This window comes from Castor canadensis, chromosome 11 (genome assembly GCF_047511655.1).
Source record: "Castor canadensis chromosome 11, mCasCan1.hap1v2, whole genome shotgun sequence".
Taxonomy (NCBI): Eukaryota; Metazoa; Chordata; class Mammalia; order Rodentia; family Castoridae; genus Castor; species Castor canadensis.
The window spans coordinates 102996973-103024108 of NC_133396.1; the positions used below are offsets into that span (position 1 = coordinate 102996973).

Genomic DNA, 27136 nt, shown 5'->3' on the forward strand with positions numbered 1-27136 from the left:
CACATAAAGCCTTCCATGTGGTCACAGTCCAATTGGAGAAGAGAGGGAATCAATACATCAAGAATAAAAGTCTGAGCGAGGAGCAAGATGGTAGAGGAGTAGAAGCTTTCTCTATCAAGGACCATGAATAGGAGTTTGGATAACAAAGAAGAGACTACATACAGAAATGCCTAAGAGAGGAAGCTCATGGAGAAACACAAAAGAATGACAGGATATCTGAAAAATACTGTAAATCAAAAAGATGACAGAGAAATAGTTTGTGGTACCATCCCAGCTCCCCCTGTGTTGTGAGGAAGCCAAAGCTTCCCCCTCAAGGTAATCCAGGTGTCTGCCTTGACAGACAGGCAGATCTAGCTCTTAGACAATAATTATACCACCTGAAAACCATAACCTCAGGGCAGGGATATCACAATGTGAGAAATATGTTCACCTGTCAAAACTCAAAGAATGGACTCAGAGACACATGAAGTATAGCAGGAGTGAGACTATATGACAATCTTGCAATATTGGGTGTCTAGTAAGCCAGGCACACCTAAAGCAGTTGCAATAAGCATTTATTGCTAGCGTTGCAGGTTCCTCCTCTGACTCCTCATTGGCTGAGTACTATGGGGTTTACATTCTTTTCCCAGAAGTCCCTAATTCCTATTGGGTTATTTTAAAATATGCTTCTCTTTGGATTGTTCAAATTTTAGAAATGGGATCCACCTCTGCCTGCAGTTGGAAGGTTTTCCAGTGATATGTACCTTGTGGCATATACAGTTTATATCTATGTGATTTACCTCTCCCAGTTTAAGTTCCTGCATCAGTTGCCCCTCCCTTAACATCTGCAAGCTTATACACAAGAATGCCTGGCCTTGAAAATGGACCACCACTGACTTTATTTCTAACAACAGGACAGTAATCTACCCTGTATGACAGGCTAGCAGCAGACAAGACAATCTCCCATTCCCCATACCTCAGAGAGCTATGGCCAGTCACCATCTTGAAGGGCATCTGATCAGATCTGGCATCTTGATATACCTGGCCAGAGTGGTTTTGACTTGCAGCAAGTTGAGAACTTAAAGGGAGCTAGAGTGTCAAACTGGTCACCCTGCCTAACTACCTGAGTAAAATCTCTAAAACAAAGCACTTAGCCTTTACTGGCAAAGAGCTCAAATATCTGAAACTCCTTGCAGGCAGGAGGGCTTGGAGACTGAGCAATTCAGAAGATTTGAAAAATGACAGCATAGAGAGTTCTCAGACTCCCAGTCACAGTGTCTACATGGGAATCTGCCACTAGAGACAAACACTGAGGAAGAAGATCAGATGGAATCTAAGCATTCCTGACAGGAAAACAGCAAAAATACCAGAGGTCAGTAGCCCTGCCCAATACTGCCACAATAGTTCATTTGTATAATGCCAATTTAAAAAATAAAACAGAGTCCCCACTGACAAAAACCCAAGTTAGAGTAGCTACTTGACACAAACAACATGAACTGAGCAAATCCAGAGATTTAAAAGGTTGCAACCTGAGGAGTTCCAGGTCTTGGAACCAGTGTCTGCATGGGAGACTGCCACCAGAGAATGAGAGTTTGACTTAGGCAATCTGAAAAGCAGTAAAAGGCCTAGAGATCAGTGACTCCACTCTTTCAAGCTACCTGAGACCTACTTACAAAAAAAGCGACCCTCAGATCTCAGCATTTTGACAAGAAGTCTCACACACACTCACACGCACCTCATCCATGGAAGCCTCACAGACCCAAAACAATTTGGATTGAAAATCTGTTTAAGAGAATTGACCTGGAAAGAGTCAAATACCCTCTCCTGAGTCCCAAGGTGCACCCAAAACTAGAGTTTCAACCCCACTCTCTTAAAATTCTTTCCTTAACAACTAGGAAAAGAAGGACTAACTGGACAAATGCATTTCTCTCCAATAAGAAATATAAGTGTTTTTTGTTTGGTTGGTTGGTTGTATGTTATTGTTTTGCTTTCATTTTATTTCTTTGTCTCCCTACATTCAAGTCATTCTTGTTTGGTTGTTTCTCTGCTTTTCTCTTTTCTTTCTTTATTTCTTTTTTCTTTACTTAACTTGGTTTGTAATTGTTGGCATCTTCTTTAATATTTTTCTCTTTTTTTCTACCTATTCCTCAAACCACTCTCAATTTCCCTGTTATAAATATATAGAGCTCCCTCAAACTACTGTCTCCTACATCAACCTCTCCTTCTTCCCATTATCCCACTCCCTCCCTTCCCAACACTCAAAACCCACAATACCGATGTCCAGTCTTTATGACACTTTAACCACTTTTAAGCTCCCATATCATCACCCTAGAAATCAGTTTGCCCCCATTTGACATTACTAAAGAGACACATAAGTGTTCTAATTGTTCCTTACACATTTAAATGCTTGATTAATTGTTGAATTGCTTACTAGGCTACTGCAGTAGGTACTCCACTCAGTCAAAATAGTAAAAGGAAATTTAGATCAATAGATGTGTAAATTGTAACATAGAAATTTAAGTATGAAAAATCAAGGCAGTGTCTCAACTCCAAACTCCCACAACAACTCAACATCTGAATCCAAGGACAATGAATTGGCTTAAATGTCTGAAAGGAGAATTAAGAAGGCTACTGTTAAAAATTATCAGTGACCTCAAAGAGGATACAAATAAACAAATAAATGAAGTTAGAAAATCAATCCAAGACCTAGACAAGAAAGTCAGCAACATAAAAGAAAAATACAGCAAGGACATGTAAAGTATGAAAAATAACCAAATAGAAATGTAAGAAATGAAAACCTCAATAAATCAAATACAAACCACAGTGGATAATATTATCAGCAGACAAGATAAAACAGAAGAAAGAATATCACAGATGGAGGACAAGATTGAAGAGCTATTGCATACAAACAATCATTAAACAATGAATACACATGAATGCAACATACAAGAACTCTAGGACATGATCAAAAGACAAAACCTAAGAATTCACAGGGTAGAAAAAGGAATTGAAATACAAATATTTTCAAGGAAATCATAGCAGAAAATTTCCCAAATCTATGTAACAATATAAACACCCATAAAAAGGAGTCATCCTGAACTCCAAATAGACATGATCAAAAAAGAACAACCCCACAACTCATCATAATTAAAAAGGCAAATCTAAAAAAACAAGAAAATATACTGAAAGCTTCAAGAGAAAAAATGCCAGCTTACACACAAAGGTAAACACAGAAAGAAGATGCAGCAATTCTAAATATATAAGCACTGAATATCAGAGACCCCACATTCATAAAACAAACACTTCTGAGCTTAAAGGAACAGATAAGACTGGATATACTAACTGTGGGACATCTCAACACCCCACTCTTCTCAATAGGACATCCAGACCAAAAAAATAAAGCAACAAAGATATCCTAGAGCTAAACAATACCATATATGAACTGGACTTAACAGATCGTTATAGAGTATGTCATCCAATAACACATTTTTTTCAGCAGCCCATGGAACTTCTTCCAAAATAGACCAGATCCTATGTAATAAAGCAAACCTCAACAAATACAAAAAAGTTGAAATAATACCCTGTATGCTAACAGACCATAACAGAAGAAAATTAGAAATCAATAGCGAGGAAAATGACAAAAAACATTCAAAATCATGGAGATTGAACAATACATTTTTTAAATGATTAATGGGTCATTGAAGAAATTAAGAAATGCCAAGATTCAAGTCAAAATGAGGACACAAGTTACCAGAACCTTTGGGGCACAGCAAAGACATTCTTAAGAGGCAAGTTTGTACCCATGAGCACCCACATCAGAAAACTAGAGCGATCTTAGATCTGATGATACATCTCAAACTCTTGAGAAACAAGAGCAAGGCAGCACAAAAAAAAATAATAATAGACAGGAAGAGATTATAAATATCAGGGACAGAAATCAATGAATTGGAAACTAAAAAAAATACAATGAATCAATGAAACAAAACTCTGTTTATTTGAAAAAATAAACAATTGACAAATCTCTAGCCAGATTAACTAAAAAGAAGAAAGGAGAAGACCTGAATTAATACTGAAATGAAAAAGGGAATATTACAACAGACGCCAATGAAATTCAGACAATTATATAGGAATACTGTCCTGCAAACTGGAAAATGAAGAAGAAATAGATAAGTTTCACGAAACATATGACTCACCAAACTGAACCAAGAGGTTATTAAAAACTTAAGCAGATCTATAAAAGTGATGAGATTGAGGCAGTTAAAAGAACTTACCAGAAAAGAAAAGTCTAGGTCTTAATGGATTCACTGCTAAATTCTACCAGACCTTTAAAGAAGACCTAACACCAATGCTCCTTAAATTATTCAATAAAGTACAAAAGGAAGGAATACTACCAAACACATTCAATGGAGCCAGTATTACCCTAATACCAAAGCCAAGTAAAGAGGCATTTTAAAAAGAAAGCTATAGGCCAATATCTTTAATGAACATAGATTTGAAAATCCTCAATAAAATACTTGGTAACAGAACCCAACAACACATTGAAAAGATTAGACACCATGAACAGGTAGATTTCATTCCAGGGATACAAGGATGGTACAACATTCACAAACCAATCAACATAATGCAACATATAAACAAAGTCAAGGACAAAAACCATATCATCATATCAACAGATGCAGAAAAAGCCTTTGACAAAATTCAACATTCTTCATGATAAAAGCTGTGAAGAAACTTGCAATACAAGGCACAATCCTCTATATACAGCCTACATATAACAAACTTTTCTTATTCTTAAAGGAGCTACTTTTCCTAAGGGGACAGCTCTTCGCTAGGGATATATCACATCAGATGAGGAAGTAAAAAGGATGATTCATCTCCTCATCTTAGGAAATCTCTGAAAGACCATCCTCGTTTGCAGAGCTCTCTGTTATGCTGCCTCTATTATGACTGCAGCACATTTCAGTCTCTCCCTCTGTTGCATTCCTGCCTTCTTCTCTCTTACCAGGGCTTCTCCTGACAGTACTCCCTGATAAACATTCTGCATGGAGATGTCCATTTGAGTCTGTTTCCTCAAAAATTGACCTAAGACACTATACATACTTGGCCTTGGATGAAGCCATCATAAGCAGCATCAACATTCTGTGGTTAAAACCTCAAATGGCCACATTAGAGGAAGTCTTACCACTGCTTGTCCAGGCAACATCAATAAAGAGACAGTTGTATAGGATATGAAAGCCAGTCTCATGAACCATGGAGGCCAACAAGGTCAGGACTCCTGTAGCTCTGCCCTCTCCAAAATTAGCTCCACCAACATATTCTTTACACATAGTATTCCTTGTTTATTCTTTCCTGAATTGAATGTGTTCACCTAAACTGCACATTATCCTTTCATCCAAGATTATATAAAATGCATGTGAAAATTTTATTACAGTTTTTGTTATAACTTATAAACCTTGCTAGTTTTTTGTTGTTGTTGTTGAAGTTGTAACTCTTTCCTAGATTCAATATAGATAAAGCTACTTTTTGGATTCACCTCAGTGAAACATGTTATAAAATATTTTGCTGTACCATTTCTTCTAAAAATGTAGTTCTCTCTCTTGCAAAAGAGTGGGGTTGTTATGACATTCCTTGATGTCCAGAACTTGATTCCCAGGTTCCTCTTTTGCTTTGGATGATTTTTTATTTTTAATTATGTTTTGTTTTGTTTCAGTCTTTACCATACTTGGTCCTCATCCCAGAGGTCATTCCACAGTTGGACATGGTTGCAAAGGTTCCTCCTGTCAAAGGAGCCCACTCTGCCAGCAATGAGAGGAGTGGAAGAGTTGAGCACACCACCTCCTAAAAGATGCACATTGCAGAAGCTAAACACACCCACCATGGGTAGTCATATGGTCACAACTAGCTGAAAGACTTTTCCTATTTGATTGATAAAATTAAGAAAAGTAGCTTTTATTTTACCCACCTAATAAGTGACTGAATCATTCTATAGGAAGTGGAAAACAGATTCTGGAAGACAACTGGTGGTTTCTGCCACATAAGCCCATATGTCAAGCCATCTATATACTTAGTTATATAGGTATATAACTGGTATCCAGATTCGCTTGAATCAGCAATCTGGAAATAGTAGTTCAAAAACTCATAAGAAGCTTTTTTTTTTCAGGAAACTTTATACCTATATTGGGGTTCATATCCGTTTCAAATATTTTTCTTTTCTTTTTCCTTTTTCTTTTATTATTCATATGTGCATACAAGGCTTGGTTCATTTCTCCCCCCTGCCCCCACCCCCTCCCTTACCACCCACTCCGCCCCCTCCCTCTCCCCCCCCTCAATACCCAGCAGAAACTATTTTGCCCTTATTTCTGATTTTGTTGTAGAGAGAGTATAAGCAATAATAGGAAGGAACAAGGGTTTTTGCTGGTTGAGATAAGGATAGCTATACAGGGCATTGACTCACATTGATTTCCTGTGCGTGGGTGTTACCTTCTAGGTTAATTCTTCTTGAACTAATCTTTTCTCTAGTACCTGTTCCCCTTTTCCTATTGGCCACAGTTGCTTTTAAGGTATCTGCTCAAATATTTTTCTATCTAAAATATGTACATGTTGAATACACATATATACATAAATGTGTTTAGGCTGAAATACATAATCTAAGAGTTACTATTGATCAGAAACTAATTTAAATTAGTTCTACAGGAAACTTGGAGTCTGTTCATTCCTATAGATAAGATCTATCCTAAATTTACCAGAATATCAGAGAGCTGCAGCCCTGGCCAAGGTCCTGTTCTGTTGCATAAAGGTCCTTTTCCCAATTTTTACTGCAGGCTGACATAGTCATCTTACTTAAAAGACAATAACACATAAGCCTATCATCTTCAAAAGATTTACTGATGCAACATTGCTGAGAACATTGTTATGTGTATCAATTAGTTTCTTCTCTACCGGAACTGATAGGAGAAATTCCCTTGTGGCTCAGGGCCAGGAAGTTTCTTCTTCTGAACAACTTATTGTCCTTATCTTCTAGGTTCTGTAAAGATGTAACTGAACCTGTCTTATTCATAATATGATTCTCTAATAATGTGTGGTCCACACCTTACCAGTTTGTATGGTACCAGACACTTTTTTTAAAAATACATGCCATTCTTTGTTTCTGTATATTTTATTGGCCATACATACCTGTGAACACCATTCAATATTAATGTTGAGATGTTTTAATATTTTGTGCACATTATAAGTATTATCAAATTATTTTTAGAACAAAGAAATTGTAAATTGAAACATGAGCTTGCAAGTTGCTTTATAATTTAAAGAGGTTAAGACATTTTTAAGCAATTATCATAATGCTAAAACTTTGTTTTAATCTCTACTCCCACCTAATGGTAAAGCATAGAAGTCTATCCCACTCTATAGCCTTCCAAAACAGCTATATTGACATTTTCAAACAAAGGGTTTTTATGTTGCTGATATTTTATTCTATGCCTAGAAATATAAGTATTTTGCATAATACCATACATTTTAATGATTTTTTTCTCTAAGAAATTATACATGGTACAAGTCATTATTCCAACTCAGTCTCTATTCTATAGATGATAATTATTTTAGAATTTCTGTTGTGTTGTGATCTGTCTTTGAAGCCTTAAGTGCAGATTGTTGAGTTAATCATTCTCCTCTATTTATGTCTCATGGATGTGATTTGATCTGATCGGCTTCCTCAATTTGACTGATCAAACAATTTTTTAATCAAAGTGCATATCTACCACACTATGTGTTCTATAAGGGTAAAAATCTAGCATGTATCCAAGCCTCGGTACCATAAAAATGATGTCATAAACGTGTGTGGGTGAAAATCCTTCATGAAACTATATGAGTCCTTTCCAGTCCTTCCCCTCAAGTGGGATTGCAAGATCAATATGTGCATAGTTAGGTAAAACACTGACATAAGCTCTCCAGAATGACTTCAGCACCATTAGTGTGTGAAAGACTCCCAACTAGCCAGCTCCCCGCAAACACTGGACTTCCCAGGTTTCTGACTTTGGGTGATGTAAAATGACATCCTGTTTTAATTTGTTTTCACTATTTAAAAATGAGTCTGAGTATAATTCATATGCTTATTAACTTTTGGGGTTATCATTCCTTAAATCCCAATGAAAAGTTTAGAACAAAATTAAAGTCTGTTTCATAAATAAGGAAAATATATCAAATATTAATATACACTTTTACTATTGAACAAAATTTCACATTTAAAAATTTTCACATTTAAAATATCTTGTCTTTTAACTATATTATTATTTTTACATCAAATAAATAGGGGATGATAAAAGGTAGAGTACAGCATCATATCCAACTTCTATGTGTTTTCACAAAGGCAGCTGCTTAATAATCATTTACTTACCTACTTCCCCAGTCTGGCTAGAATTCTGACAAAACAGCTAAATCCTTTCAACTGTGAAATTTCAGAAAGTTTGTATGTCACCTTCTGCTTTCTGTCAATTCCAAAGACAAATATACCTCAATTTTATACTAGTGCTTCAATACTTTCTTGAGATATGTGTGTAGAGGGAACTTCTGTTCCCTGAGCATGCACCCTTTGTTGCTGAGACAGAGAAAATTTGCTTGAGAAACAAATAAGAATATGTGATAGAACAGAAGAAAGCTCTATATCCCAGGTTAAAGTTGATAGGGCCCAGCAGAAAAACAGACACAATTTTCAGAGATTTTATAGAAAATGACTAAGCAAACAGAAAAGCTAGGAAACAAAGGCAACAAAAATTTGGGAAGTTTAATGCTACATGACAAAATATAAACATCAAAGAAGGAGCTGGCATGGTGTTAGAGATTATTGATTACATTTTCAATATCCTGGAGCAATGGCTATTTCTCATACATTTTGGAACCACTTCAATGACTATGTTTATCATACAAATAGCAAAAGCTGAATATATGGTGAATTAATGAATGGATAAATGAATGAATAAGTGAATTTTGTCCAGAGGATATCCATGGGAATATCTTAGCATTTATTAACTGTCATTGCCATGACATGTCATGGTTTCTTAGACGCTAGTGCTGGAAGATTGTCTTTTCATAGCCTTGAAAGAACATATTTTTGCATCCATTTAACTGAAGAAAAGAATGAAGATCAAGGAATTTTTCCCAAATCACTCATTTACTCAGCAGCATAAACAAAGCTTTGAATCCTACTTAATGATTTGACAAAAAACACATAAAGTGTCCAGGAAAGGGCTTAATTCTGATTGTAAGAGAAAAAGTATGAAAGCTTAACAAGATACCATGTGTAAGAAAAAAATAAAAGCAAAGAAATCAATTTTAAGAAATAGTCAATCTTAGGAAGAGAAGAAGAGGAAGAAGGAAGTAAAAAGGATGCTGCCACCAAAAGCAAAAACAAACTGAAGGCCTGACATCCATGTTATCATGCAGAATTCTCTCTGTTACCAAGAGGAAGCAAAATTGAATGTGTTAAAACAGTAAAAGAAATGTATTGACTGATGTGACCAAGAAGTCCAGGAGTCATTCAGATTTTAGTTAAGTTTTTATGCTGACTCTTCTGTGAGTCTGTTGTCTCTGACTCCTTGCCTGGTGATTTCATCTACAGGCTTGCTTCTCTGGTGCTAAAAAAAAAAATGACTTGAACTGTTTCAAGCTTTATACCCCACACCATAACATCAAGGACAATAAAGGATACCTCTTCCTTCTATCATCAAAAATAAAAATCAGGCTTAATACAAACCAAGCCAATGAATGCATATTTTGGCTCATCACTCTGAGCAAAGGTAACTAGGATCATTATCTTAAATGATAGGCTACCTGTCCATTCCTTAGCCTGTCATATCATTAAGCATGGGAGTTCATGCCTTAGGCTGCTATGCAAATGTGGCATGATGAATTAGAACCTAAATGGGTTAGAAAGAATTATATTTAATCTAAGTAGAAATTTTACTACCGTCCCAATATTTATGGGACTTATTTATGAATTCCATGAATTTCACCTGTTCCCATCTCTCAGTGCAACTTGTTTTCCAAAAGTTTCCCCTGTATCATGCCCCTGGTCTTTCTGATGTTCTCCTTGGAATGGGCCCTCTATTCTCAGCCTCCTGAAAACAATTAAGGCTATATCCCTATCTCTAAGTCCAATTCAAATAAGTTTCTCTATGAGGAAACTAAGAAAGAAACAGCAACAATAACAGTAAAGTTAAAATCAGATTTGATAGATAAAACTTAAAATTTTTAACCTCAACACATAGCGATGACCTTTTTTTCTCTCTTCTACTTTATACTCAAAATTTTCTGTGGCACAATAAGTCCACAGTAATTGCTTAAGAAATATTTGTTCTAATAATTTACAAAATTTAAAGTAACTGAAGTCTAGATATAGGTATCTTGACTCACATCACTATTTGGGGTTATTAGTTGATACCTATTATCACAATTTCTGTATATATTAAGTCGTCTGCTTGCTAAAGCTTATTCTTGAAATCAAAATCAATACCCATCGGTACATTCATAGTATACATGGATACATGAAGAGTGGTACAAAATTAATTGCCAAACACTTTCTCAATGAAGGTCAAAAAGATGATGTTCTGCCTTTTGTTTTACTTCTGTTGCAGCATTCTTTTTGTAGTCTATTTATTGCCATGTTTTCCACATTTTTGTGCTCTTCATTAGAGATTTTGCAGACTAAAATGACCTCAAAGCACACTTTGGAAATGCCATCAATCTTCTTAAATGCAAGAATACTGTGATGTAGCTTCCAAAGAAAATGTGTGTTGGCTGTGAGCTCATGTGAAATGAATCAACAGTGCAGTACATTGGAAAAAGGAAGATGAATTTTGCTGGTTAGTAGGAGAGGCTACTTTGGAAAGTAATATCTATCATGCTATGATGAAGCTATAAAAAGCAACTAGATCTGTAGATTTGGGAGATAAACATGATTTTCTTTTCAGTACAGTAGACAGAATTAGTAGTGAGACTAAAAGGGAAAGAAGTTTATAATCAAATAATTCAGAATCAGATAAATGTTGAATACTTCACAGGGGTGTTCTAGTATAAAGAAATATAGCATGCAATGAATTCTTTTAAACAAATACTGAATAAGATTTTTTTTACAACACATGATCTTTATTTTAAACACATTTTCAGATGTCATATTGAAAGCAAGATTAGACCTTTTCAATAACATTCCATATTTACATCTCTTTGATTTTTAATGACAATGCCAATTAGGCTTCTATTGTATTGACATTACTTATATCGTCCCCTTCATCTGTCCCTCCAACCCTCTCCCCACTCCACTTAAAACACAATGGAATTTTACTCAGCCATAAAGAAGAATGAACTCTTATCATTTGCAGGTAAATGGATGGAACTGGAGAACATCATTCTGAGCGAGGTCAGTCAGGTTCAGAAGACAAAAAATCATATGTTTTCCCTCATATTCTAGGGCAAATGTAGCAATGTGGTTGGACTTGGATCACATGACCAGGGGAGAACACATATGGAACATGTAGGAATAGGTAGAAAACCCAACACATGAAAGTGTTTGATGTCCCCACTCCAGAGAAACTAGTACAGAAAACTTAAAGCAACAGAGGTTAACATGAGAAGGGGATCAGTAACCAGTGTAAAGATCAGTTAGAGATGAATCATGATGGGTTGTAACACACGTGTACACGGAAGCAATGCTAGGAATATTTCTGTACAGCTATCCTTAACTCAACTAGCAAAAACGCTTTGTCTTCCTTATTATGCTTATGTCTTTTCGTCAACAAAATTAGTGATAAAGGCAGAACAGGACCTGCCTGGAACTGAGGGAGAGAGGGAGGGAGGAGGGGAGGAGGGAAGAGGGTGGGGGAGGGGAGCAGGGGAGAGAAATGACCCAAACAATGTATTCACATGTGAATAAATGAATAATTTAAAAAAAAACAATTGTAAGAGGTTTCTTTGTTCTATTTCATATAGGTATATGAAGTCCATCAACCATATGCCCTCACCTTAATCTCCTTCATTCACCCTCTCCTCTTCCACTAGTACCCCACACACACAATACCTATTTTACAATCCTGATATTTTGTTATTAACATTTGAGTTGATATTCAAAAGGGCTTCTCGATGTATCCCCACTGTGGGTATACTTTTAGGGCATATTTCTTTCTCTCATCTGTGGAAGACAGATCCAAAAGATATACATATATACAAAAATGAGCATGATCATATCCAAACTCATTTTTAAAACATGTAACAGTGGAATTACTCTATGGAATATGGGGAAAGAAAGAAAGGAAAAGAGAATGACAGAGCATTAGTAATATTGTAAAGCATAACATCTGCAAATGTAGAAAATATAAGGATATGTATTGAAAGCTGTTGAAAAATGGGGTGTGGGAGATAAAAAAGATAAGGGAGAGTAAGGGAAGAGGTTGAATGGACCAAAGTAAATAAAATATTTTTAAATACAGGCAAAACTAGGTTAAGTATGCAGTAGTTAACAAAAATGTGAACAGAAGCTCATAGGAACCTCCTCTTTATTTCCCCTAAGAGCTTGGCTCAGTGTCCACAAATCAGTGTTTGCATGAAGTATGAAGAACACCACTGCTATAAGTAATGAGAAAGAACTAGGTCTATATTACCTATTTTGACCCTACTACAAGCCTGAAAAGCAACACTCTTATTCCCTTTTCTTTATCCTTTTCTCTTTAGTTACACTCTTGTACCACATTCCAGGTGCCTCCTACATCCATGCCTCTCAAATGTTTATGCACCTGTGAGTTTCCAGCTAATTCTGCTACAATGAAAATTGTAATTCAATAAGTATAAGATCAAGCCCCAGATTCTATATTTCTAAAAGCTCTAATGTGATAACCGCGCTACTTTTCCCTTAACACACTGAGTATCTGGGACCTTCATCCTGCCCTGCATTTTTAGTTTAGAATCCTTGAGCAATCTTTTCACTCTAATAGCCATCTACACTTAATAATAAGAGTAGTAAGAGATAAAATTGTTTCTCTATGGAGTCTTAGGGAGGAAACTATAGTAGTAGAAAAGTGTGAAGTCTCTTGGATAAGTGAGTGAACTTTTAGCACACAGTGTCAAGAAAGGAGAACTTTAAAAGAATACAAATTTTGCATAAATCCAAAACAGACTTTATTGAGGAAATGTTCCATCTAGACAAGAACTTCACATACATATATTAAATGGGATGCATATATTTAAAAGATATGTAGTTTTCTTTCAAGATTCTGAAAATTTAGAAGAAAGGGTACTTCATAGTGCCATGGAGGATAGGGAGTGAGAGGTACAGTTTGCAAACTACAGTTGAAATGTGGGAGCTAGACCAGGAAGACTGTTTATCACAGTGACTTAGGGAAAGTCCATGAAGGAAGGAATATTTGAGATGCACATGATAATCCCTTAATGTCTGACAAGATGAATGTTGCTAGATCCTATTCCACTCAGAGTTAAAATTTGAATTTTAAAATTCTGGGTTCCACCAGAACCCAGGTAGAATAATAAATACTGCAAAATTACATTTAACTTTCACTGACTTCTGATCATTCAGTAGAATTAAACAACAGTTTTACAAGGAGAGTGGAAGGATGAGATCATCACATTGTGTTCTGAATATGCTGATCATCTGTGCTGCTGGGTCCTCATTTCAAAAGAAAAACACTGCAAGGAGGGAGGCTCACAGCAAGTCCTAATGTGAACCAAATAAGAACAGATATCATAACAGAGCTTCACAATGTGGAATGAGATCTGAAGAGCAAAGGAGAAAAATGAAAAATAATGGGAAAGAAACAAAAAAGATGGGATAACAAGACAGGAGGAAAGAACAGGAAGGGTGGATACAAAGAACTCACCAATACTTCCTAATCCAAAAAGCAAGACCTAACAGAGCAGTCAGTACCACTATCACTGCCAAGAAGATCTAGACCATGGAATTGTGATGTTCTGTGGGTTCAAGTGGACACAAAAGTTATTATTTCAAGTACGTCCTGACTTTTAACCCATCTACTCCCTATTTTACTGAATTAAATTGGGCCTCTTTAGTTTCATTTGAGAGTCTACCTCATCAATGTCCCTTTTCCTGTTTTTCTCATCCCACTTCAGAGATGACTTCTCCATTCAAACCATAACATCCTCCTGTGTTGACAGGCCCCTCATTTTTAACTCTTACATTCCTTGGATTACATATTTGTATTCCTTTTGATCTGGTTTTCTTAAAGTTCCAAATTGTTCACCTAGTGCTCCTGGTGTACTTGTGAACTCCTCCCATTCCCATCCTGGACCCCAGTCCTTTCTCACCCCAGTAAAGAATGATATCCTGCCCTCCTAGATTGCTGTGCTTCATCCAGGAGGTCAGGCCAGCTGCCTTGTGGGCCACCACATCCAGGGTTGCTCAGAGATACCAGGTCCCATCAGTAATGGGCAAGAAGTCCCCTCTCTTAGTGCCCAGCTGTTCCTGCTTACCCTGCATCCATTTCACCCACATGGGCTTTGGATGGAAGCCAGAAACATGGCACACCAGCTATAGGCAGCCAGACCACAGATTAGGGCCACTAGACAGCCAGGCCTTGGGCCTTATTGCAAAAGACATGAAAGATATTCAGACAAGGACTAATATAGTCTTCAAGGTTCAGATCTGCACATCAGCTCAAATAGAAATATCTTCCTACTTCTGGAAATCTGTCACTCAAATCTTCTTCTTCCCCTTGGCTCCTTATCCTCAATGTGAAGGGGGAAGGTATGATTTTATAAGACAAAAAGAGAGAAAGGGTGCAACACTGACCTTGTCTCTGGAGATGAGTCTTCCCTGCATCAAGAAGACCCAGGAGGAAGCAGGGACATGTGTCACTGAGGAGCCTATGTATAGTTTCCTCATAGCTTCAGAACTGATTGAATGGTCTGTAAGCTCATTGGACCTCATTTCCATCCTTTGGAGATAGTAAGCACGAATTGTTTTGGAAGCTCAGGAAATCAGATCCTTGATAAGCTTTTTTCAGGAAACCAACTAAGGCCTTCCCAGAATGCACTTCACAGCCTGCTGTCAACTGAACCTCAAATAGATCTGGGAAAGATGGATTATAAATTAGAGGAAAGAAGGAATAAAAAAGGCAAAATGGAATGAGTCAAAACAAAATACAACAGATGTAGAAGGCAAAAGTTTGCGAGCTGAAGGGAAAGAAACAAAATTTAATTTGATCTGAGGTTCACAGAAAGAGGAATTAGTAAGAGTTAGACATGAAGTAAGAGATAATATCAGTGACAAGGCAAATTTTTCAAAGAGGATAACATGAATAGTGTGGGTAACAAAGATAGCTGGGATTATAACAAGGTAGGGTGCACAGACTGCAAAGTCAGAAACTCCCAAAGATACTGATTGGAGGAGATGAAAAATCACAGTTTAAGGGTTAAATTGCAGAATGAAGAGGTTGAGAGTATCTGATAGGAGGCAGAGAAAACAATGACCATAGCATACCTCTAAGGAATAATAATAAAGCACAATGCGTCATTCAGTGAGAGAGACATTTATAAATAGCAGAGGAGTAAAGTTCTGGATAACCAGTCTGGCTTAAACCTGCTCAGAGTGTGTGGCTGCAGTTTTATCCTGGAAAGACTGGAGTAAGAATGAGAAGAAAGAGTAGGCTATTTCCTAGGGGGATGAAAAACTCATTGAGACACCCTATCTCCTACCTCCACACACCCCACTGAAAGAACTGTACTCACATTTAAACAGAAATTGACTCATATAGAAGTGAGCTTCCTGAAGAAATTTAATCAAGAATGCTCAGAAAAGCTTTTGCAGTTCCATCACCTTCTTGTTGCTGAAATTGCCCTTGTACCAGAGATGCAGGAAAGAATTGCTATCAGAGCTATGATTCCATCAGTGAATCTTCAACTCACCCAATCACTCTGAGAACAGATTTTGTGCTGAGGAATGATTGTAAAATGATGCTATATGGGTGATATGAAAGGAGATAGGCTCTTCAAACCCTGTGGCAAAAAAAAACAGATATAGAGAAAAAAGACATTGAGAAGAAGATAATAAGGAAAAAAAATGACAAAACAGAAAAAAGTTCCAGAGAGGCCAAATTCAGAATCTAAAGAAAATGGCATCCATAGCCATCTTAGCTTACCAGGGGTCCCTTGCTGTATCAACACCCTTCAGCAAAGCACACTGACCTACAGTGAGAGAAACTCAGAATAGAGCCAGCCTGGCTCTCTTACTCTCTAGGTGTAATCAGGGGAAACAGACCTACACACACACACACACACACACACAGAGACACACACATATACACACACATACACGTGCACAATCCTACACACTCTTCCTATTGCACCGCACTGGTCAGTTGCCACAGTTCTTATCTATTTCATTGTCAGCACCTAGGATGAGAGCAGCTAGCCATGGAAATAGCAGGAATAGCATGACATTTGTATGCGTTCTTTCTTTATCTTAGTAAAGGTGATCTTCAACTTCTGTTCTAGCAAACCTACCCCACAGTACCTCTCTCTAACTTCCTTCTCCAACCAAAAGAAATGTCTTCTGTCTGCAGCAATTAAACTCTTTCCCTTCCCAAAACCCTGCACCTCTTACTCAGTTTCTCATTTCCCCTCTTCTCACTCTCCTCTCATGCTTCCTGCTTCTCTCCTTGTCACTAACTTTAATCCTGTCCATTTTTGCCTATTTTAGCTGCTACGGAACAAATCATAGTGTCATTGAAATGTTACCTTACCACTAAAGACATTTATTTTTTAATATGGGAGATCAAATCAAGCACCTTGCACATTTTTTGTTACTCTGTCCTCTATCCCTTTCAAATTGTTCCCCCATGAATATGCATTCTTGTCCTGCTTCATATTCCAGTACACCACACCACACCCACATCTCTGACTTATCACTGCTTCCTTAACCTAATATTTCAGAATCTGCTCTTATTGTATAAACTACCACCAATTCTCCATTATTTTAGAGAAGCATCAGTACCTGGCACAGAAACCACAGTGACAGTGAAATATCTGAAGAAAAACTTTCTGTTTGGCTTTCATTGACATATATCTGCTTACCAGTTACTTAGTAACTGTCTGGCAAAAAGCATCTTGACACTGTTATGAATATACAGTGGTTTCTGACACAACCACTTTATTCAAGAAGCAGTTAGTCTATTTAGAGGTAAATACATACACCAGACATAAATCTTGGTGTTCTGAGTTTTATTATAATGACTAAACTCTATTTTTAGAAACCCTGCTTGAAACAGTATTTTTTAGAGTGGCAACCCTTAACTGATATTTGCTCCATCAGATTCTTGACTTCAGCAATTGGCTTGAGATGTTAATGACATTGCTATAGTACTGTCTTCCCATCTAGCAGAGTACAAGGCAAGTAGTAAGTGCCTGGTGAATATTTGTTGAATAGATGAATTAATTCAGGCTATGCATCCAATCACTGTGTTTTAATTATGGAAGATATAGACAACATAAAACATTAAAATGAAATTATGAATGTTACTTGTACCTTGCATAGTGAAATGAGAATCTTACATACTTTTATTTATGATAAAAACATATATTGCTAAGTATCATGTTTATATACAGGATCGTACATAAATTTCCTATTACCTGTAATAAGAAAATAATTAGAACTTGTGAGATGTAAAGTCATTGTTATATCCTGAAATCATTTATCCAGGATTCCTTTCTCATTGGTCCTATTGGATTTTCTGTGGTTAGCTTGTCCTAAAGTAGTCTCTGCTGACAGGCTTACCTTGTTCTTTAAATTATTTATAGCTATTTAAAATTGTTTGTAAGTATCATCTTTAGAAATGTGTTTTGGCTATTTTTTTGTTATTTCTTGATTTAAAAGAAAACAAATTATTTCAAGCATGTTTAGAAAAGAACATTTTTTCAAAGTTAAGATTAGGGTGAATCAAACTAGAATGAACTCTATTCCAATACTTACAATTGTAAAAACAGGATAATTAAAACCACAGCTCATCCAGACCCCTTCAGACTTCAAGTATCAGGGCAACCAATTAACCAAAAAAATCTAAGGAAAAACAGACTCCTCAAGGAAAAATGAGATGTAAACACCTTCTTATTTGAGGTAGATGCCAAATATTATTTTTAAAAAATTAAGAATTCATCTATAATTGTTAACAAATTATCAAAGGCTAAGAAGAGTATATAGAAGCCCTCATCAATCTCTAGGCTCATTTCCATAGACCTTACCAGGAACACTGACAAATTGAAGTCTGGGATGTAGACCAAGATAAATTCCCTCATGATGCAGCCTGAAGGATGAGAGCAGTTACTACATGGCAAGATAGGAAGTCCTCCCCCATTTTCCTCACACACACAATAAAAAATTTAACCTGCTAGGGAAAGAAAAGAAAATGCTGCTGCCATCAGGGTTTAGTTGAAAACCCATTACAGCTGAGAGGAAGAAAAAAATGTACAAGAAAAGGAAAGACTTCTACTTCTAATCAATTAGAGCTCTACAACTGCTGAGAATATCAATCCATAACAGGAATATTAATATGGTGCAACCCTCAAAAGCAAGTCATCTGCCTAAGAATGAGACTGAACCACAGCAAAAGGTAATATCCTTACTCTGTCTCCCTAGTTGGATAGTAAACATCAAGTAATAGGAGCACTCTACTGCTGGAAAGAGGGTGAGAACATGGATACAAATCCTGTTGAAGCACAACACAAAGGAAAACCAGAAGCTGATGGTTGAGGAGACCTCCTGGAAATCCAGTCTGGCTCTACAATAAAAGTACAACTAGAAAGATTTGAAAACTATGGGGGAAAACAGCAAAACACAAACCTAGTTTAATTGCTGACTAGACTGACTCAAACATCCACTCTTTAAACTTAGGAAAAGAAGAAACATGTTCATTAGCTGGCCAAAAATACAACACAATTTACATCAGTAAAGTTTAGTCTCTGTTATTATTCATGTTCTTTTTCTATATTTTGACTAAAAATTACCAAAATATATATCCAAAAAAACTAGAAGTAAGCAACTCTTTGTCAAGAAACTAAAAGTCCATAGAGCTAAATTCCAGCATGACCCAGAAGTTGGGATAATCAGAAAGAGAATTAAATACTGACGTTTAACATATTAAAGGTTTCAATGAAAAAGAAACATTTAAAGGTGAGAAATTTTAACAAAAATATCACAATAATTATTAAGCTATTGAATACATATTATTTTTAAAATAACAAAATGGAAATCATAGAAAGAAAAACAGTGCTTTCAATTGTCAAATCAGTATATTAGACAAAGCCATCATAATTAGTAAACTTGAAGATATTTCCATATAAAATACCCAAACTGAAATATGAAGAGAGAAAACAATTAGAAAAAATTATATTTCAGGGACATTATTAAGTGTTGTACTACAATTTTAATTGGAATCTCAGAAAGAGAGAAAAGGTTAGAAAAATTAGTTTCTGCCTGGAACTAAGATTTATAAATGGGCACTGTTTTTTCTAATGAAAACTTTAAACCGCACAAGAGGCTTAGACAATTCCACTAAGACAAAACAGGAAACAAACAAAAACACACACACACATACACACATACACACACACACACACACACACACACACACACACACACATCTAGAAATGTATTCAAACTACCAAATGAAAAATAGAAAACTTTTTTGGGCATCTGATCTGGGAGTGTTGGTGGAGATTGCATTACATAAAGAACAGATGTAGAAATATAGCAAACTTCCCATCACAAGTTACGTAATCCAAAAAACAATAGGACATCTCTTAGCTGTTGAAAGACAAAAGTGTCAACCCAGAATTCTGTACATTGTAGAAATATGTTTGAAAGATAAATTAAAAATTTGAAAGCTTCTCAGACAAAAATAGAGAACTTATAAGAATATCTACACCATAAGGTATTTTAAAGAATTCAGATTAGAGACACCCAGCACTTTCCTGTATCTCCACAAATCTGAAACCAAATATCAAGTGTATGGTTACAGGGAGAGATTGATGGCATGGAAAGGCACAAGAGCATAAGAGTAAACAGTAGTCGGTTGGGGACCAGGTAAAATCCAGAAATACTGAACTTTATATTTGCTAAAGAAACAATGGACCATAACACTGGGTGCTAGGCAAAATAGCAAGGAAGGTATTGGGAAACCCCACCCCTCAATGAAGCTATAAGCAAAAGATAAAAGGAAATGCTCAGTGAGTTGCACAGGTGCAATATATGTATATATGTATGTATATGTATGTCCTGCTTTTAACTATCTATATATACATATACATATATATATATATATATATATATATATATATATATATATATATATATATATATATATCTGTATCTCTCTCTCTAAATATATAAATATACACATATATATACACTCACATATATATGAACTGATGTTTTTTATTGTGTTTCTTTTTTAATTTTTATTTTTATAATTCCTGTATTATTAACTTCACTATCACTATTCTTTTATCCCTATTCTTGTACTCTCCACTTTCCCACCCTCTCCTGTGCTATAATCCATTATTCTCCTTCCAAGCTACTCTTTCTGAACCTTCTCATCCACTCATTTTCTGGTTTTTACCTCCTCCTCCTATCCTTCCCCAACCCATCACCACACTACCCTTCTCTCCTACACACTCATTACCTGCTGACTAGCCTAGTGACCAACTATATACAACCCTAGCCCCCTGCAATCCCTGACACAAGCACCCTCCACTACAACAACAGAAATGCACCCAAACACACACAAGGGCCACAAAACCCAGCAGCCCCCATACCTCCTCACCCACCCACCCAGTCCTTCTCCAGCTTCCCCCTTTTTAATGCCAACTTTACCAATTCAACAAAACCTAAAACTAGCCTAATAACCATCACCCATCCCAACTCCTGCTGTTTATAGATATTACCATCAAAAAGTTTTATAATAATATGTAAACAACTGGTCTGGCATTGAACTTGTGAATTTATTATTGCTACATTACATCTCTAGGCCAAGGACAGAAAGAGCATATTAACCTTGCTAATAACCAAGTCAGTCACAACACAAAAATTAACTCAGGGAAAGAAATATGGCAATCAAAACCACTAACTAGCCTATCAAAAATGTAGTGGTACAGCACCAAGTAGAATGATGGGAAGAAGGGATGGAAACCACTCTCCTCAAAAAAAAGAAAATTCAATACCAGATTCAGAGGGAAATGAAGAAAATGGATACCCAGTACAATAACAAATGTCACTAAGAAGCCCAGCAACACCCACATAAAAAGCCTCAAAGAATTAATTTTGGAAGATATCATGGAAAAATTTATGGAGAAGATACTAGACATGGTCAACCAGAATGTACAATATGCACCAAGAAATTTCAAGAAACCAAAAATAAAGAGCATGAGAAGACACAGAAACAAATAAAGGATCTCAGAGAGAACTTCAAAAACACCAAAGTGAAACAAAGGATACTATAAAAAGGGAGATAAATGAATTAAAGTTGACAACACAAAACATAAAAAAGGAGTTGAACAAAAATATGGAAAAACACAGGAAAAAGAATCAAACAAAGGAGAGATCCAAGAAGGCGGCTAGACTATGGAAGCAGAAAGCCTAAGTTCTGTGACTCCAAAAGCCTCCTGAGACATTGAAGCCAAACACAGGTAATCTGACTGCTTCTAACCAAAATAATAACTGCCATCACACTAAATGTAGGAAAAAATTCAAAGACTGAACCCCAAGTCAGTTCTTAATTGCACCTAATAACTACAACATGCTGCATAGCGAGCAAGGTGGGTCCAGCCCTGGGAAAACCCTTCTCCCCCATGTTGATTTTTTTTCTTTTTTCTTTCCTTCTCTTCTCCTTCCTTGATCAAGCAGAAATAAAACATCAACCAGAATCAAACTTTCAATATCTTGAACCCTTAGTCCATGGAAAGCCTCCCCACACCACATTACACTAAGAAAACTTGGTGCCATTTCTCACTGCTGCTGCTGCCATCAAACCTGCTTATATGTCATTTGACAGAACAAACAGGTGAGTACCTTGCACAACACAGAATTCCCCTATCCATCTCCCGGGAACATAAACCAGCACAGCTCCTGGGCAGACTGATCCACCCCCTACAAAACTAAATAACAAACAGCAAACTGTAATCAAACATGGACAGAAGAAGGGTGGAATGCTGAAATTACACCAGTGAAAAGGGGAGGGCAAGGAGCTAATCTCACCTCGGAACTATCAGTAAACCTACACAGGAAGGCAGTGAAGACTGAGAGAGGGTGGGCAATAAGCCACTCTCTGAAGCTTGGAAGGTAGTGGATCACAGAGCTGATCTCCTGAGCCAGAGAGCAGCATCCAAAACTGAACTGCCCTGCAAAACTGAAAAAAGAAACTGTAATAAAACACAGACAGCAGATGGAGTGGGTGGAACACAACCTGTCCTGGAGAAAGGGGGTGGGGCAAAGAAATAAACTCCCTGCACTAAACTCCCAGTAAGCAAACACAGCAATAAGCCACCTCCAAAGTAGGGCAGGTAGTGATCTGCAGAGCTGATCTCCTGAACCAGAGGGCAGGATTCAAAATTGAACTGCCTCACATCACTGGGGGAGGAGCTGACAAAACAGCTGCAACTGAAGGATAACACAGCTAACAGCTGGGGAAATCAATAGCTCTGACCACTCTGCATTATCTGGCAAACCTACCACACCTCACAATTTCAATTAAACAAGTAGACAGAAAAACAAAACATTACTTATAAGCCAATCACTTGGTGAGACCACATCAGAGCTTCTGCTTATATGCCAATGTCAGAACTGGATGCCAAAGGAGTAAGTCAGAACTTAAACTAAGATGAAATTCTATTGTTCCTGAGCCTGGTGTTTTTAAATTTTGATTCCTGTTCTTTATTTGTTTTCCTGTTTGTGTTATTATTGTAGGTTTTTTATTTTTATTTTTATTCCTATTTTCTTTTTTCTTTCAATACTATCAAGTTTACCATCACCATCTGCTCATCCCTACTCTCCCTTAACTCTCCCTCCTTCTCCTGTGCTAAAATCCATTACTCTCCTTCCCAACTACTCTTTCTTCCCCTTCTCATCCACTCTCTACTTCTATCTCACCTCCCCTCCCATTCTCCCCCAACCTGTCACCAGACTTCCCCTCCCTCCTACACAGTCACAACCTGCTGATCAACCTACTATACCAACTTTACACAACTCCAGCCCTCCGCAATCCCTGACACAAGCACCCTACACTACAACAACAGAAATACACTCAAACACACACAAGGGCTACAAAACCCAGCAGCCCTTTCACTGCTTACCCTACTCACCCACTCCACATCCTGCTTCCCTTTTTACTGCCACCCTGAACAACTCCCCAAATTTCAGTAGTTAGCCTAACAAACATTAACACCCCAACTCCAGCTGCTTATAGGTATTACCACCAAGCAGTCTTCTATATAATATACAAACAACTGGTCACATATTGAACCCTGTGAGTTAGTTATTACTAAGTTACACCTCCAGAACAGGTACAGAAATAGCACACCAACCTAACCACAACACAAACATTAAATCAAGGGAAAAAAACAGGTGACTAAAACCAACAAGTACCCTATCAAGAACACAGTTGCACAGTACCTAGTGGAGTGATGGGAAGGAGAAGAAGGGATGGAAACCACTCTTCTAAAAAAAAAAATTTAATACAGGATTCAGAGGGAAATGAAGGAAACAGATACCCAGTTCTTGATCCCAATGAAACAAAGATAAATGACACTAAGGAAACCAGCAATGCCCACAAAAACATCCTCCAAGAAGAAATCATGCAAGAAATCACAGAGCATTTCAGGGACAGATACTAGACATGGCTAAACAAAATTTACAAGATGCACATAAGAAATTTCAAGACACCAAAAATAAAGAATATGAGAAGACACTGAAACAAATAAATAAACTCATAGGAATCCTAAATAAACACCAAAGTGAAACAGAGAACAATATAAATAGAGAGATAAATGAATTAAAGATAAAAATAAATAATATGAAAGAGGAAGTGACCCAAGATATGGAAAAAGCTCAGAAAAAAGAATCAAACAGAAACCCAAAACCAGTGGAAATCCACTCCAGCAGACTAGAACAGTGGAAGACAGAATATCAGAACTCAAAGATAAAATAGAAATTAAAGAAAAAACTGAAGAACTGTTAGTCAAACAACTCAAGAACTGTGAAAGGAATATGCAAGAAATCACCAGCTCCATCAAAAGAACAAACCTGAGAATCATGGGCATTCTAGAAAAAGGAGAGGTCCAAGCAAAAGGGATTCATAATATATTTAATAAAATAATAGCAGAAAATTTCCCAAATTTCAAAAAAGTTTTGCCCATTCAGGTACAGGAAGCCTCCAGGACACCAAACACACTTGACCAAAATAGAATCTCCCCACAGCATATTATCATAAAAACAACAAGTGCAGAGAATAGAGAAAGAATACTGAAGGCTGTAAGAGAGAAAAAACAAATAACATATAAAGGCAAATCCATCAAATCACAGCAGATTTCTTAACGGAAACCTTTAAAGCAAAAAGGGCATGGAGTGAGGTATTTCAGGCCCTGAATGAAAATAACCTCAACCCTAAGATATTCTACCCAGCAAAACAATCATTCAAAATAGATGGAGCAATAAAAATCTTCCACAATAAGCAGACACTAAAACAATATATGACCACCAAGCCACCACTAGAAAATATTCTGCAAAGAATTCTACACACAGAAGATGAAAGCAAACAAAACCACAGAAGAAAAGACAAGGAATCAGAGAGTAGCATTGATTTAGCTGCACACAATCAAATCCTTAAACAACTAAATGGCAAGAATCACCATATACTTATTAATACTAACACTGAATGTCAATGGGATCAACTTCCCCATTAAAAGATGCTACTTGGCAAACTGGATTAAAAAGGATGATACAACAATCTGTTGTTTATAGGAGACCCATCTCATTGACAGAAACACTGGCTTAGGTTGAAAGGCTTGAAGAAGATTTACTGAGCCAATGGCCCCCAAAAAGGAGTAGCAATAATTATCTCAGACAAGGTAGACTTGAAACTTACATTGATCAAATGAGATCAAGAAGGACACTTCATACTAATAAAAGGGCCAATACATCAAAAGGAAATATCAATTATCAACCTACATGCACCCAATGTCAGTGTACCCAATTTCATCAAACATATGCTGAAGGAACTAAAAGTACATATAGAGTCAAACACAGTGGTAGTGGAAGACTTTAATAACCCCCATCACCAATAGATAGGTCTTCCAAACAAAAAAATCAATAAAGAAATTCTATAACTAAATCACAGCACAGATGAAATGACCTAGTTGATGTCTACAGAATATTTCATCCAACATTTGCACAATATACATTCTTCTCAGCAGCCCACAGAACTTTCCCAAAATTGATCATATCTTAAGGCACAAAGAAAGCCTCAGCAAACATACAAAAAAAGAAATAATCCCCTGCCTTCTACCTGCATTAAAACTGGAACTCAACAACAAAAAGAGCAGCAGAAAATATGTTAACAATTGGAAGCTGAACAACACATTGCTCAATGATCAGTGGTCATTGATGAAATAAAAGAGGAAATTAAAAGGTACCTAGAAGTTAATGAAAATAAAAACACGACCTGGTAGAACCTATGGACAAAGCAAAGGCAGTCCTAAGAGGAAAGTTTATAGCCACGAGCACATATATTAAAAGGAGAGAAAGATCTCAAATAAATGACCTAATGCTACATGTCAAACTCCTAGGAAAACAAGAACAAGCAAAACCCAAATCAAGCAAAAGGAGAGAAATAATAAAACTAAGGGCCAAAATTAATGAAATAGAGATTAAAAAAAAAAACAAAGAATCAATGAAATGAACAGCTGGTTCTTTGAAAAAATAAACAAGATTGACAGACCCTTGGCAAATCTGACTAAAATGAAGAGGAATAAGACCAAAATCAGTAAAATCAGAAACACAAAAGGGGAGATAACAACAAACACCAAGGAAATCCAGGGAATCATCAGAGACTACTTTGAGAACCTATATTCCAATAGATAGGAAAATCTTGAAGAAATGGACAAATTTCTAGATTCTTAATATTATCCAGAACTGAACCAAGAGGCTATTAACAACCTAAACAGATCAATAACACAAAATGAAATTGAAGCAGCAATGAAGAGTCCCCCAAAAAAGAAAAATATAGGACCTGACAGATTCTCTGCTGAATTCTATCAGATCTTTAAAGAAGAACAAATACCAACTCTCCTTAAACTTTTCCATAAACTAGAAAGGGAAGGAACACTGCCTAACTCATTTTATGAATCCAGTATTACACTCATCCCCAAACCAGACAAAGATGCATTTAAAAAGGAAAACTATAGGCTAATCTCCTTAAAGAACATCAAAGCAAAAATTCTCAATATAATAATGGCAAACTGAATCCAACAACATATCAGAAAGATCATTCACCATGACCAAGTCAGCTTCATCCCAAGGATGTGGGGGTGGTTCAACATAGGCAAATCAAAAATTTAATACAGCACATTAATAGAAGCCATGACAAAAACCACTTGATCATCTCAATAGGTACAGAAAAAGCCTTTGATAAGATTCAACAACACTTCATGATGAAAGCTCAAAGAAAACTAGGACTAGAAGAATGTACCTCAACATTATAAAGGCTACATATGACAAACATATAGTCAACATCATACTTAATGGGGAAACATGGAAACCATTTCTCCTAAAGTTAGGAATGAGGCAAGGATGCCCACTCTCCCCACTCCTATTCAACATAGTCCTAGAATTCCTAGCCAGAGTAATAAGGCAAAAAGAAGAAATGAAGGGACTACAAATAGGTAAAGATGTAGTCAAAGTATCTCTATTTGCAAATGACATGATTCTATACGAAGACCCAAAAAACTTCATCCAAAAATTCCTAGATACCAGAAACAGCCTCAGCAATGTAGCAGGATACAAACTCAACTTATAAAAATCAGTAGCCATTCTATACACCAATAACAAACAAATTGAGAAAGAATATATGAAAACAATTCCATTTACAATAACCTCAAAACA

The 27136-nt window shown here is 36.6% G+C and overlaps 1 pseudogene; it reads right to left on the bottom strand.

Moving 5' to 3' along the window:
• Positions 1 to 13849: 13849 nt before the first annotated feature.
• Positions 13850 to 15119, bottom strand: LOC109678260 (T-cell surface glycoprotein CD1a-like; annotated as a pseudogene).
• Between the last annotated feature and the right edge of the window lie 12017 nt (positions 15120 to 27136).